The 13752-nt window shown below is 43.8% G+C and overlaps 1 long non-coding RNA gene across 1 annotated transcript in view; it reads right to left on the bottom strand.

The window, feature by feature from the left end:
- The window catches only part of LOC148477687 (uncharacterized), a 366671-nt gene that overhangs the window by 9832 nt on the left and 343087 nt on the right, over nt 1-13752 (bottom strand). Inside the window, exon 5 of the long non-coding RNA XR_015872485.1 lies at nt 9238-9275. This is a non-coding gene — a long non-coding RNA (uncharacterized LOC148477687). The remainder of the gene's footprint in view (nt 1-9237; nt 9276-13752) is intronic.

Genomic DNA, 13752 nt, shown 5'->3' with positions numbered 1-13752 from the left:
ATTGGAGGACAAGAGCCTCTGGGCTAGCTTCTAAATCCCTTTAAACTTAGAACAGAATAAGCCTAATAACTTCCCCTGCGGATGGATTACCTACAATATTGGGTGTTCATCGTACTGGTCCTTATTTTATCTCTGTGTAAATAGGATGTGGTTGGGATGGTGCCTTCTTGAGATATCTCATATCTTTAAAGCTGTATGTCTCAGTGATCTGGGAATTGCACACGACCTGGATATTGAGCCCAGTTATATGTATATAAGTTTCCCAGCTGCCAGCTATCACTGATACATCAATTTTATCTCATAAACCATCTCAAATATGACATTGTTGGATCTGGCTATCTCTCATCACACCTGAATGTCAGCCTGGTTACTATTTGTTTTGCCCCCTATGGTGCTGTCTATAGATACAAGCACAAAGGGCTGAGCAATACACATGCCCTGGTGACAATTTTACCACAATTGAGGGGACACATATGGGCTCTGAGCTAGACAAATCTGTGTAGTATTTCCTTACTTCATTTACTTCATTAATAGGCTAGTTGGAACTTGGCCTGTCCCTGTTAATTTCATTACCTGGGCAAGACTCTAACCAAAAGGCTTAAGCTATGGCTCCGAAATGTGAAATTAGGCCCTTTCAGGAACATACAGAGCTAGGTTCCATTTGCATGTCAAATGGTTAGCTTTCCATCTTTTCTGCCTTTCATTAACCTGTAACCGGACTCTAAGGATACATGACCTAATTAGGACAGTCAGCTCTCCTGCCCTCACATTTAGAAAACCAGTTATTCTATGGCTTTTAATTACCAATCTGTTATGACATGAAACTATAATTCGCACTATGGGCCCGATTCAGACCCGGTCGCAAGCGCTGAGCGCTTGCAACAGGGTCGATGGTGGCCCAGAGCGCATGCGCACGATGCGGATAGTGACGGGCAAGCTGTCGCTCCAGGTCTCGCACCAAAAGGGGCGTGCTGTCGATGTTGAGTGACAGCATGCCCCCTTTGGCGGGCGGGCCGGGGGGGTGGCTGCCCAGACGGAGGCGTTCCCATGAGAACGCCTACCATCTGGGGGCGGCCCCACTGACATCACAAGTGATGTCAGTGGGAGAGCTTTCGGCTCTGTTTGAGCCGAAAGCTCTCTGGGGCTTGCGGCAACGAGACCCTACCACAAGGGTCTCGTCGCAAGCCCGATGGTCGCGATAGTCTTGACCATCGCGACCATCTTCCTGGACGCTCGCCATAGCTGTGGGTGGTCACCCACAGCTATGCGAGCGGCCAGGATGCCATTATTAAGAAAAAAAAAAAAAGACCGGCCCTGATTCAGAGCGAGCGCTCTGTCAGAGCATCTGGCTCTGAATCAGGGCCAATGTGCCATATCGCTATATTCCTCACACCATACTTTGTGAGAAGTAAAACTATTATTTTTAACATACAGTACATCCACCAATTATATGATTGTAGGTTGATCATTAGTATCTAATATAAAAATGGAAAACATTTTTATATGTGTCTATGTAAAATAATACATGTGATTGTGTGTATATAGTTATACAGACATGAGAATTGCTATTAACTAGAGGATATGAGAGCTATAAATAAAGTGATGGGGAGAATGTAAAAAGTCCAATAGTTGCAGCAATCAGCATGCTAGCCAGACCTAATGCCCCCATACACTAACTGACAGATTTCCGCATCCTGCGATGGGATCTGAATCACCGATCCGCCTGTTGGAAATGCTGAACGGTGGCCATCGCCATTCCGCTATCCGTCAGAGGATCGGTGAAATTATACATGTTAAATTTTACTGATTTGCAAAACACGATCATATTTTGATCGTGATCGACAAATCAGTGAAATCCAACATGTTATATTTCACCGATCCTGCAACCCGACTTCTCCAGATCGCAGGAACACAACTAGAAAGCGTCTGGTGATGTCTATGCGTTCCAGACTTCAGGCTGTAATTGCCTGCAAAGGATTTGCAACAAAGTATTAAAAAGTGAAAGTTAGATTTAGGATTGTTTAGTTTATCCCATTACTTTTGGCCCCTTAAAAAGTGGGAGACACATATAGAAACCGTTGTAATTCCTACACCGTTCACCTGATTTGGATGTAATTACCCTCAAATTAAATCTGAAAGTCTGCAGTTAAAGCACATCTTGTTTGTTTCATTTCAAAGCCATTGTGGTGGTGAATAGAGGCCAAAATATGAAAATTCTGTCAATGTCCCAATATTTATGCACCTGACTGTATACACATACAAATAATTTAAATATGTAATACTTAATTGATTCAGGAATACATGCTACATAGTTAAGTATAACATTAGGAAAGATAATAGGCAGGAAGTAAAATAGTATTAGATAATTCAGAGCCGATTACATGTTAAACACATACTTGCCAACTCTCCCTCATCGTCAGGGAGACTCCCTGTAATAGTAGCAATCTCCATGATTGCATCTAATGGCGCATACACATGGACAGATTTTTCTTCAGATCTGAACAATAACGATTTAAAAAATCGTTCAATCGTTCATATCTGACGGAAAATCTGACATATCTGACATGCCTGAACAATGGACGATGAATGATGCGCGTTCCCGATGGTCAGATAACGATATCTGACATCTGATGTGTTTGCAGTCAGACTTGGACGATTCCATTAATTTAATGCAGTCAAAAATTGTTCAAATCGTTCAAAACTTTGGTAAAATCGTTCAAATTGTTCATCTGACAGATCTGACAAATCTGACAAATCTGACCGTGTGTATGCTCCATTACACCCATTGTGAAGCTGTTATATATATATATATATATATATATATATAAAAAAACATAGATATATACATCCATATGCGATCATTAGTATTTCCCTGCATTGGTTATAAGGCACAATGATCCCTATGGCTACATGTATTTTCTGATAAGTATCAGTGTGTTTTTTTATCACCAAATAGATCTTACTAACTACTTTGGGGCTCATTTACATTTGGATGTATGTCAATTTGATGACACGCCCCCCAGATGTAGCAGTACACGCCTACTTTAACGCCCACTCATAGGTGTTACTTTCACAATCTCCCTGAAAAGCTTTTTCAAAAGTAGGCAAGTATGGTTAAACATGTTAAGACATACAGGGTCTGATTCAGAGCCGCTCGTAAGCGGCCACTCGTTCGTTCCGAGTGATGTTTGCACAACTGCGCATGCGTACGGATCGTAATACGCATGCGCGAACCAGTCAATGCGGTCGAAAATCGTTTGTTCGCTAAATAGCGAATGCCTGCTAATTTGAGTGACAGGAGGAGGCGTATGTGGGTGGTAACAGGGGAAGGTGCTTGAAAACGGGGAGTGGAGATCCGAACGCAGGCGTGCTTAAAGGTCAAAACGGGCGTTTTATGGGTGTGCATAATTAATACAGCAGCGTCATTGACCACGTCACTGGGTTATTTTATAGTCAGAACTGCTCGCATGATTGCGGTAGGAAAAACCAACCACAAGAATAGCGAGCAGTTCATACGCTGGTCGATGTACTCGATTAATCTAATAAATAGCGGACATGACGTAGGATGCGAGTGGCCAGGGGGCGTAGTTTCCCAAAAAACGACCGCAAGTTTTGTTCACTCGTTCAGACATAGAGGCGTGAACAGACCGCAAAGAGCGAACAGTTCATTTGAATAGCCACCCCTTTTTTCTGAACGAGCGAGCGCAAATAGCGTCCGGCTCTGAATCAGGCCCCAAGCCCCATGTTATTCTGTATAGTCAGGCCCCAAGCCCCATGTTATTCTGTATAGTCAGGCCCCAAGCCCCATGTTATTCTGTACAGTCAGGCTGTGATGTTTCATTTTGTTGCTTTATAATATAATACGGCTGTGCTTTGTGCATCAGGTACATTTGTACAGATACAAATGATACATTTGTATCGAGATCACAGCATTGTGTTGTATCGCAGGGCAACAAAAATACACAACTCTGCGAGATGATATAAAGATATGGTACAAAAGTAGAGAATAAAGGCAGAAAAACAAAGCAGTGTAGTAAAGGATACAGACAGGTATGTCAGTAACTTACAGCAAATTGGAGGAAAATCACTTTATCTTTTTTATTTCTATTACTCTAACAGTGCAGTGTGGTCAGACCCCGTCCTCCCATTCATGTATGTACTTACATTATTTATTTCTCTAACAGATCAGTCACATATGAACCTGTTACTCTATTTATTATGTACCATGAGTATAACTATATATATATATATAGGTGCTTGAAAACGGGGAGTGGAGATCCGAACGCAGGCGTGCTTAAAGGTCAAAACGGGCGTTTTATGGGTGTGCATAATTAATACAGCAGCGTCATTGATCACGTCACTGGGTTATTTTATAGTCAGAACTGCTCGCAAGATTGCGGTAGGAAAAACCAACCACAAGAATAGCGAGCAGTTCATACGCTGGTCGATGTACTCGATTAATCTAATAAATAGCGGACATGACGTAGGATGCGAGCGGCCAGGGGGCGTATTTTTCAAAAAAACGACCGCAAGTTTTGTTCGCTAGTTCAGACCTAGAGGCGTGAACAGACCGCAAAGAGCGAACGGTTCATTTGAATAGCCACCCCTTTTTACTGAATGAGCGAGCGCAAATAGCGTCCGGCTCTGAATGAGGTCCATAGTAACATACTGTAGAACAGTGGTTCCCAAGCTCTCAGTTAAAGGCACCCTTAGGGTTTAAGTAGTTGGGTCAAAATAACTAGTATTTAGGTCAGGACAGAAATATTTATTATACTTATTAAGTTGTTTGCAAATATAGTACATATAAGTCCAAGGAAAAAGAATATTTTATATCCATGTCTCTCCCTTTGCCCCTTTCCATGTCTCTCCCTTTGCCCCCTCCATGTCTCTCCCTTTGCCCCTTTCCATGTCTCTTTCTTTGCCCCCCTCCACGTCTCTCCATTTGCCCCCTCCATGTCTCTCCCTTTGCCCCCTCCATGTCTCTCCCTTTGCCCCTCCATGTCTCTCCCTTTGCCCCCTCCATGTCTCCAGTGCCAGATTAAGGTCCTCATGGGCCTGGAGCTGAAATTTATGAAGGGCTTATTGTGTGCCGCCGCAGGGGGTGTGACGACTGATGTGAGGGTATGACTAGTGATATGTGACCAGTACTGTGGGGGTGTGGTCTGTACTGTGGGGTGTGGCTAGCACCAGCAAAGGTATAGCTACTCGCCTACCTTCAACCACCTCAATCTCCCTCCCTTCTTTGCTAATATGAAGCATAGATCACCTGTTATATTATTGACCACTGAATAAAAAATAAATAATAAAAATACAAACTATGGTTATTAATAAAATGCAACAATTTTGATTTTATCAACATAAAATATACTGGATAATTATACATTTGCCTTAGACAATAGAGCGCCATATAGCCTGCATTTAGCAGACTGACAGAGATCCATTGGGTCCACTCTCCCCATCCTCCACAAAAAATTAGCTGTTTGTCAACACTCAGACTTTTAAACTTATGATACAAGAAATCCAAAAGCTGACATTTGTGCGCAGTAATCGCCACCTCCCAGTCACCGGCCAGGAACGCTCATCACTTTTTCAAGACAGTTCTGATACCGTGCATCTCAGTCACAAAAGCGTCTTTGTGCATACACACAGTGTGACGCATGCACCGTACCAATTTATAGTGATTTTCGTGCATGCGCAGTAGCAAAACATCGCTCAAATAAGTCATCATCGGCATGATGACTTATTTGAGCAATGTTTTGGCCCATGGTGCATTATATACACATGTATTATGCACAAATATCAGCCAATATGCAACATACTTTGGATAAGAAATGGCTCACTTATCAGTGACCGTTACCAGCCATCCATTAATGCCAGATAACCACCTTGACAGAAATAAGAAATTGTCTTTTAATGGGTACTATAGAGTACCCAGAGGAAACCCACACAAGTATGGAAAGAATATACAAGCTCCACACGGTAGGGGCCATGGTGTGAATCAGACCCTGGACCTCAATGCTGGGAGGCAGTAATGCTGACCATTACACAATCCGTGCTGGCCCAAAGAAAGAATGCTTGATTACGTCACTACCTGTGTCAGGCTACATCCATGGGTTATACTGTCTCTTTGTGCTGCAAAGTTATTAAGGATATATATATATATATATATATATATATAATATATATATAAAGCAGGCAGCACTCCAACCTTAAATAGGTAAAGTCCCGGTGCCCTCCTAGGTGTACCCGAATAAGGATCCAGCATGCATCGACTGGAAGGCGGCACTCGGAAAACAACAACCGAACTCTGGCAGTAATATGCTTCACTATGCTTTACTGCCAGAGTTCGGTTGTTGTTTTCCGAGTGCCGCCTTCCAGTCTATATCTATCTATATATAACTTGCGAGTTTACACAGCATTGCCCCCACAGATTTAATATTCAAAATATTACACCCTTGCTACCAGTATACACAGCACTGTCCCCACAGATATAATACTACACCCATGCCACCAGTATAACTGCACTGCTGGCCACAGATATAATGCAAATAATATTTCCCCCACAGTGGCAAACGCAGGATTTCTAGAGGGGGGTTTCCAAATGCTTGATTTTAGAGTGTGGCCAGTCCATGAAGAGGGCAGAATTCGTACTCAACCAGCTTTAGTAAGCGTCATACAAAGTGTAGTGTGTCATAATTCCAGCATATACAGGACCAGAGATCACAGTAAGCCATTAAATGCGGCAGTAGGGCCATCCTGAGCTGAATGTTTTTATTTTGTATGTGGACACCATTCCAGACTATTGGAGCAAGTCCGGGAGCCTGGAGGAGCAGCAGAAGATCCTAGCACTGCCCTGGACATATATGTACATATTGGCCTCTATAGCAGTGCATCCCTAATAGTGCATATTTTCCAGATCTCCTATTTGGTGCACAGGTTTTTTATTACTGTCTGATACATGTTAAAAGATCCACAGGTGGTGCTAAGTATTTCATTTGTGATACTGAGAAGAACATGCAACACTAGCAAAATTCTATTATATTACTATTTCTATTGTGGTCATGGTGTGGGCTGGGGAGGGGGGTTTCCAGGCAGACGGAAACCCCCCCTGCGTTTGCCAATGCCCCATACCGGCAGTATACATAGCATTACCCCCCTTCTACCACACACACAAAATATATACAATATTACTCCCTTAAAAATAGTATACACATCACTGCCCTCACACCTGTAATATATACTTAATCACACCCATACCAGCAGGAAACACAGCATTGCCCCAGACAAATATAATTTTCACATTGTCCTATACCAGCAGTATACACTGTATTGCCCCCACAGATGTAATATACACAATATTACCACATACCAACAGTATATACAGCATTGTCCCCACAGATGTAATATACACAATATTACTCCCATAATACTGGTATTGGGGTAATATTATTGTGTATATTACATCTGTAGGGGGAAATGCTGTGTATACTGCTGTTATGGGGCAAACATTGTGTATATTATATCTGTGTGGGTAATTCTGTATTTACAGCATTGCCCACACCGATACAATGTACACAATATTACCACAGCAAAACTTACAGCATTGCCCCTACAGGTGTAACCCTGGTTAGGGTTACGGAGATAATTCATATATACAATTGAAACAGGTATATATTTTTATTCATCTATTTACAGCAAAATGCCATTTATGAGGTAAATGTTAAATATACTGTAGGGATAGATGTGATGTGATGTGATGTAAATATAAGTAAATATGTGGAAATGTATGTACCCTGTGCATGTTAGATATCTATGATGTCAGTGGACTTTGGTGCTTCATGCTGCAGATATACATTTCACAGACATTGGTGATAGTTGCAGAAGGGGGCGGAGTAATATAGATGGGAGTGAATTGGTTCCGGTCAGGAAAATAGGATCCGGTGAGAGGGAGGATATATAACAGCTGTTAGTAGCAGCTGGGAGGCAGTCTGCTGATCCCTCCCTCCAGTGCCTGCCCTCCTGTGACCCGGGCAGCCAGTGAGCAGTTATGAGCTGCCGGGCGCAGGGGGGCAGAGCCGGAGAGGGAGCCCAGCCGGAGCTGGGGAAGAAGGTGGGACAGTGGCACCCGCCCTGTCTTGCCGATGATGCCAGAGAGGCGGCGTCGCGGGAGTTGGACCCGCACCGATCTGGGTGATCCCTGGTGAAAGGAGGCGGCTGGCTCAGACAGCAGGCCAATGGTCGCAGTGGGACTGCTGGCGTCATGGAGCAGGCAAATCAGCCTGAATTCAGGCTGACTGCAGAGGCTGAAGCAAGCAGCAGCTCCCACTACAAAGGACAGCCCGGAGGCTGTATCTCTATACCGCAGGGGTGCGAGTACAAATACAAGCACCACACTCACAATAATCACCAGCTGCTCTTCAAACATTGCTCAAAGGCTTAATTTCTGCCTAATCATATAACAGACTTACTAGCAAGCTGAGGCAGCAAAGAGAGGGACCAAAAGGGATAGATAACTCAATATCTATAGCAGACTGGGACTTAGGAAAATAAAGCTCTTCCCTCAGGGAATACAGGAAGAATTTGCAGCCTGAGGCAGATATAAGTCAGGGGGAGTTGGTGTATGCATCTACCGTACTATCTAACATAGTGCCAGTTACACTTATAATCCACAGCACACAGCACCAAACTCGGGTGTTTGCATTGCCAGGACTGCTGTATAAATATCATTATTTTGGAGTATGAATAGTTATGTTCATGTGACTGTGATGGAATAACCCCACAGGACTATATTTGCTGATATTGCAAGGCTTATATACTTACCAAGGTACCAGCATAAGCACATTATATGGACTTACCTATATTGTGGAGGGGAGTCCAGTTATACTAATCTATGGCATGACAAAGTCTATTATACGACCAAGGAAAAGTGAAGGCTTGCTAGAGGGAAAGCCCCATAAGGATAAGTAACAAAGACAATAATTACACTTCAGAAACTGAACCGGGACTATAAACTCTGGATTGGAACTATTTATAAATATAGTCTTCTAACTAATGTTATAACATTGTTTAAGTTTAAGGGTTTTGTATATTAAGCATTGTATTGATGTAATACATGGAGATGTGTTTATCCTCTGTATATTAACAGCAGTTTATATGGAAAGTACAAGTGAAGATCCTTTACTTATATTCCTTATAAAAGTAACTTTAATGTTTTTTAACTCCTGTGTGTTTACTTACCTGGAGTAATTACGGTGGGAGATCCATTACTGCGGAATCTGTGGAAGGAGAAGACATTGATGGTAAATGTGAAGTGAAATGATATAGTATTGTATGTGATTACACATTATCTATACACCACACTATATATTCTATCACTGGGTTCTCCCAGGTGAGCCCTTTTGACATTTAAATAATTAACCTGGGTGGAGGCACTGACAATGGGGATGTACACCACTTAGAGGAATGCTAAGGGTGGGTACATTAGGAGTAACAAAGGAGTTAGTAACCTGGTGACCCTTTAGTGATAAAAGGGGGGTTACACAGGCATAATATGTATAATATTGCTCCCGGCAATATTGCTCGTACTGTCTGTGCCTCAGCCAGTCAGCCTGCATGCCCCAGTTATCAGCAGGTGACCTCCCCTCAGGGTGATTCTTCACACAGCTACCTGTGTGTATATGCTGCTCCGGTAGCGATGGTGGTGGGGCAGCACTGTGGAGGCGTTGTGTCACTAAGAATGCTGCGCAGGAAGGGCTAGAGAAGCCCGTCACTGCACTGCCACCTCTAACAGCCACCATGGATCTGTGACCCACCGGAAATGCATCTGGGTGGAGAGGGGGGTGGGGGGTCGCAGTTCATGGGGGCAGGGCCTTGGACGGTCTCTGGCAGTCTGCTGTAGCAGGAAAATAAAATGCTGTCTACAGCAGCAGATTAGTCACACAGGCTGTGGGCCTACTTTGATTGGGGCCTGGAGCTGAAGCTCCATCCGGCCCTGCCTGTTCCATCATCCGCTTGGGCTAGATATCTTTGTGTATTGTCCCAGCATCTCTCCATAGGGAACAGTGATCACTGTGGGGCTCATCTAGAGTTGGATATATGTATATGGAAGTAGAAAATGTGCTCTTTCATCTTTCATGTGCTGTAAAGTTGCATTTGTCAGCCTGCCCATGTCCATGCAAAAAGGAAAGGGCTGGGCACAGTGACGGATCCAGGGGGGAGGGGGGGGGCGATTGGAGTGATCGCCTCCCCTAGCACAGTCGTCTCTCTCCTCCTGCACTGAACAGGCTGTGTCTGTGTTCTTCTATCCTCCCCTTACAGTATCTCACAGCACCGCTGGTGGAGGATGGGGCTGAGTGACTCCCACACCTCCCCTTCCCGAGATCCTGCCCCGAGCTTGTGTCACTGTCATACATTGCTGCCTGGACTGCTCTCCTGTCTCGATACCCCCGTCCCGGGCCCAGAGGTTCAGAGGGGCCACGGCTGCTAAATGTCATTAACATATAGAGGCTGCGCCATCTGTCCGGGCCGGCGCGGTGAAACGGAACAAATAAACAAGCCGCCAGGGTAATTTCCCTGGTGACCCCTTCCCTGACTGGTTTACGCTGCACAGTGCGCATGCACCATAGGACGCTGCTGCCGCACCATGTATAATGTTGCGCCCGCGCTGTCCCGGCCTTCCAAATCCATCCCTGCCTCCTTCCTTGATGCATCAGCCTCCTATGAAGAGCTGGAGGTAGCAATCACACTCCACTCTCCCCAGCCCAGACCGCAGCATGGTAACAACTTGTGGTAATAAGTTGATTTTTTTTAACTTTATTTCAGTTATTCCTGTTCTAATGAAATAAAAAAAAAAATATATATATATATATATATTATATATATACTTTATATAAAATGTGTGTGTGTGTGTGTATATATATATATATATATATATATATATATACATATATACACACACACACACACACACACATTTTATATACACCACTGTATATATAACGTGTGTGTGTGTATGTATCTATATATATATATATATATATATACTGTATATATAATGTGTGTGTGTGTATACATATATATATATATACATATATATATATTATATATAGGAAAATAGTGAAGGAATGGCACCTTCAGTGTACCAGTTCTTTTTAGATATTTAGCAACAACACTGTTCATATAGAGTCCATATAATCTTTATCCTGAGGGGATCTCCATATATAATGAGACATTGTCAGGACAGGATCTCGGGAAGGGGAGGTGCAGGGGCACCCTCAGTGGTGCACAGTCACACTGCAGCCCGTAAATGGCTGCCCTGTGTGAGGCAGCCTTGGGACGGGCACTGCCGGTTTCAGCTGCTCAGGTAGAGAGCTGGGCTCAGTGTCACACATAGTGAGTGAGCGATAGGAATGGGCTGTATATAAGTAGCTGCCTCTCTGGTGCAGCACATACAGCCTGGGGTGTGTCCTGTGCATGACATATGTGCTGCTACATACAGTTTATGCTGTTCAGCACTTGTGTGTGGTTATGTTCAGCACGGTAGCTAGAAATACAGGCACCCAAATAACACAGTGAAATACATAACCATATATAAATTGTAATAGTCAATGTGGCCAGACAAAAAAAAACCTGTAAAGGGGAGGAGTTGGGATCAGAAAGAGGAGGAGTCAGAATTAATCACTAAATCGCCCCCCCTAAAAGAAAAGTCTAGATCCGCCTCTGCGTGGGCATCGGGCACTGTGACATGTCTGCAGACTTAGCCAGGCAGCAGCTGATAAGTGCGGGGCTGCAGCTGCAGCGTGTAGAGACCACCACCAGTGTTATGTAATATAAGTTTTCTCTTTGAGAGACATCCTTATTATTATTATACCAGCAGCCTCAGTGCTGCCCCCTCAGGTGCCAGTGCCATTAGGCGGCTGCCTAATGGTAGCTCCGGCCCTGGGTCCCTCTACCATAGTACCAACCCAACAAGGGGCTGTATTCCCTAGGGGGATCAGGTCTGCAAAGTGTAGTGCAGTGGGGAATATGGGGGAGATAATACCAGGGATCACGGCCCCTTATGGAGGGCAGAGCTAAAAGGATTCAAATCACCTAATGATAAAAAGAGGTCAGACCCTCCCCCAACTGGTCATCTGCATCTCCTCTCCAGGCTTCTACTAGAGAGGAGAATACAAAGGTAAGTATGCACCGATTTATACAGCAAGTGTTTTCCTACAGGCCTTGGTCAGAGCATGGGCTACAGTTACTTTGCAGCGGCTTTTGTAAGCTGCTCAGTGGATTTGGCCCTAAAATCTAAAATGCTAATAATATTAAATACACAACATAACTCCTTTTATAGTTACTTTGGTGCCGTTTTAAATTTCAAGTTCACACCCGATGAGAATTAGCAAGTTAGCAAAATAACGCTACTTAGTAAACCAAGGGCCTGATTCAGAGCCGCTCGTTCGTTCCGAGCGATGTTTGCACAACTGCGCATGCGTACGGATCGTAATATGCATGCGCGAACCAGTCAGTGCAGCCGAAAATCATTTGTTCGCTAAATAGCGAATGCCTGCTATTTTGAGTGACATGAGGAGGCGTATGTGGGTGGTAACAGGGGAAGGTGCTTGAAAACGGGGAGTGGAGATCCGAACGCAGGCGTGCTTAAAGGTCAAAACGGGCGTTTTATGGGTGTGCATAATTAATACAGCAGCGTCATTGACCACGTCACTGGGTTATTTTATAGTCAGAACTGCTCGCATGATTGCGCTAGGAAAAACCAACCACAAGAATAGCGAGCAGTTCATACGCTGGTCGATGTACTCGATTAATCTAATAAATAGCGGACATGACGTAGGATGCGAGTGGCCAGGGGGCGTAGTTTCCCAAAAAACGACCGCAAGTTTTGTTCGCTCGTTCAGACATAGAGGCGTGAACAGACCGCAAAGAGCGAACAGTTCATTTGAAAAGCCACCCCTTTTTTCTGAACGAGCGAGCGCAAATAGCGTCCGGCTCTGAATCAGGCCCCAAGCCCCATGTTATTCTGTATAGTCAGGCCCCAAGCCCCATGTTATTCTGTATAGTCAGGCCCCAAGCCCCATGTTATTCTGTACAGTCAGGCTGTGATGTTTCATTTTGTTGCTTTATAATATAATATGGCTGTGCTTTGTGCATCAGGTACATTTGACAGATACAAATGATACATTTGTATCGAGATCACAGCATTGTGTTGTATCGCAGGGCAACAAAAATACACAACTCTGCGAGATGATATAAAGATATGGTACAAAAGTAGAGAATAAAGGCAGAAAAACAAAGCAGTGTAGTAAAGGATACAGACAGGTATGTCAGTAACTTACAGCAAATTGGAGGAAAATCACTTTATCTTTTTTATTTCTATTACTCTAACAGTGCAGTGTGGTCAGACCCCGTTCTCCCATTCATGTATGTACTTACATTATTTATTTCTCTAACAGATCAGTCACATATGAACCTGTTACTCTATTTATTATGTACCATGAGTATAACTATATATATATATATATATATATATATGAAGCAGGGTATTTCTCCACCATCCCTATAGTCAGATAAAAGTCATTGCTGGGACCGCCCTGCAATATCTGACAGCAGCAGCAGCACCAAGGGGCCCATTTATTAATGATGGCATTGCAATGTGATCTGGGCATGGCATCACCTCCCATGATCGCACTGTAAGATGCCATCATAGCACCGGAATGTATCATTCGGCACATGCAGGGACAGCAGCTGTGA

This window comes from Taudactylus pleione, unplaced genomic scaffold (genome assembly GCF_031769625.1).
Source record: "Taudactylus pleione unplaced genomic scaffold, aTauple2 ptg000699l, whole genome shotgun sequence".
Classification (NCBI taxonomy): Eukaryota; Metazoa; Chordata; class Amphibia; order Anura; family Myobatrachidae; genus Taudactylus; species Taudactylus pleione.
This window is presented reverse-complemented; position numbering and strand designations above follow the sequence as displayed.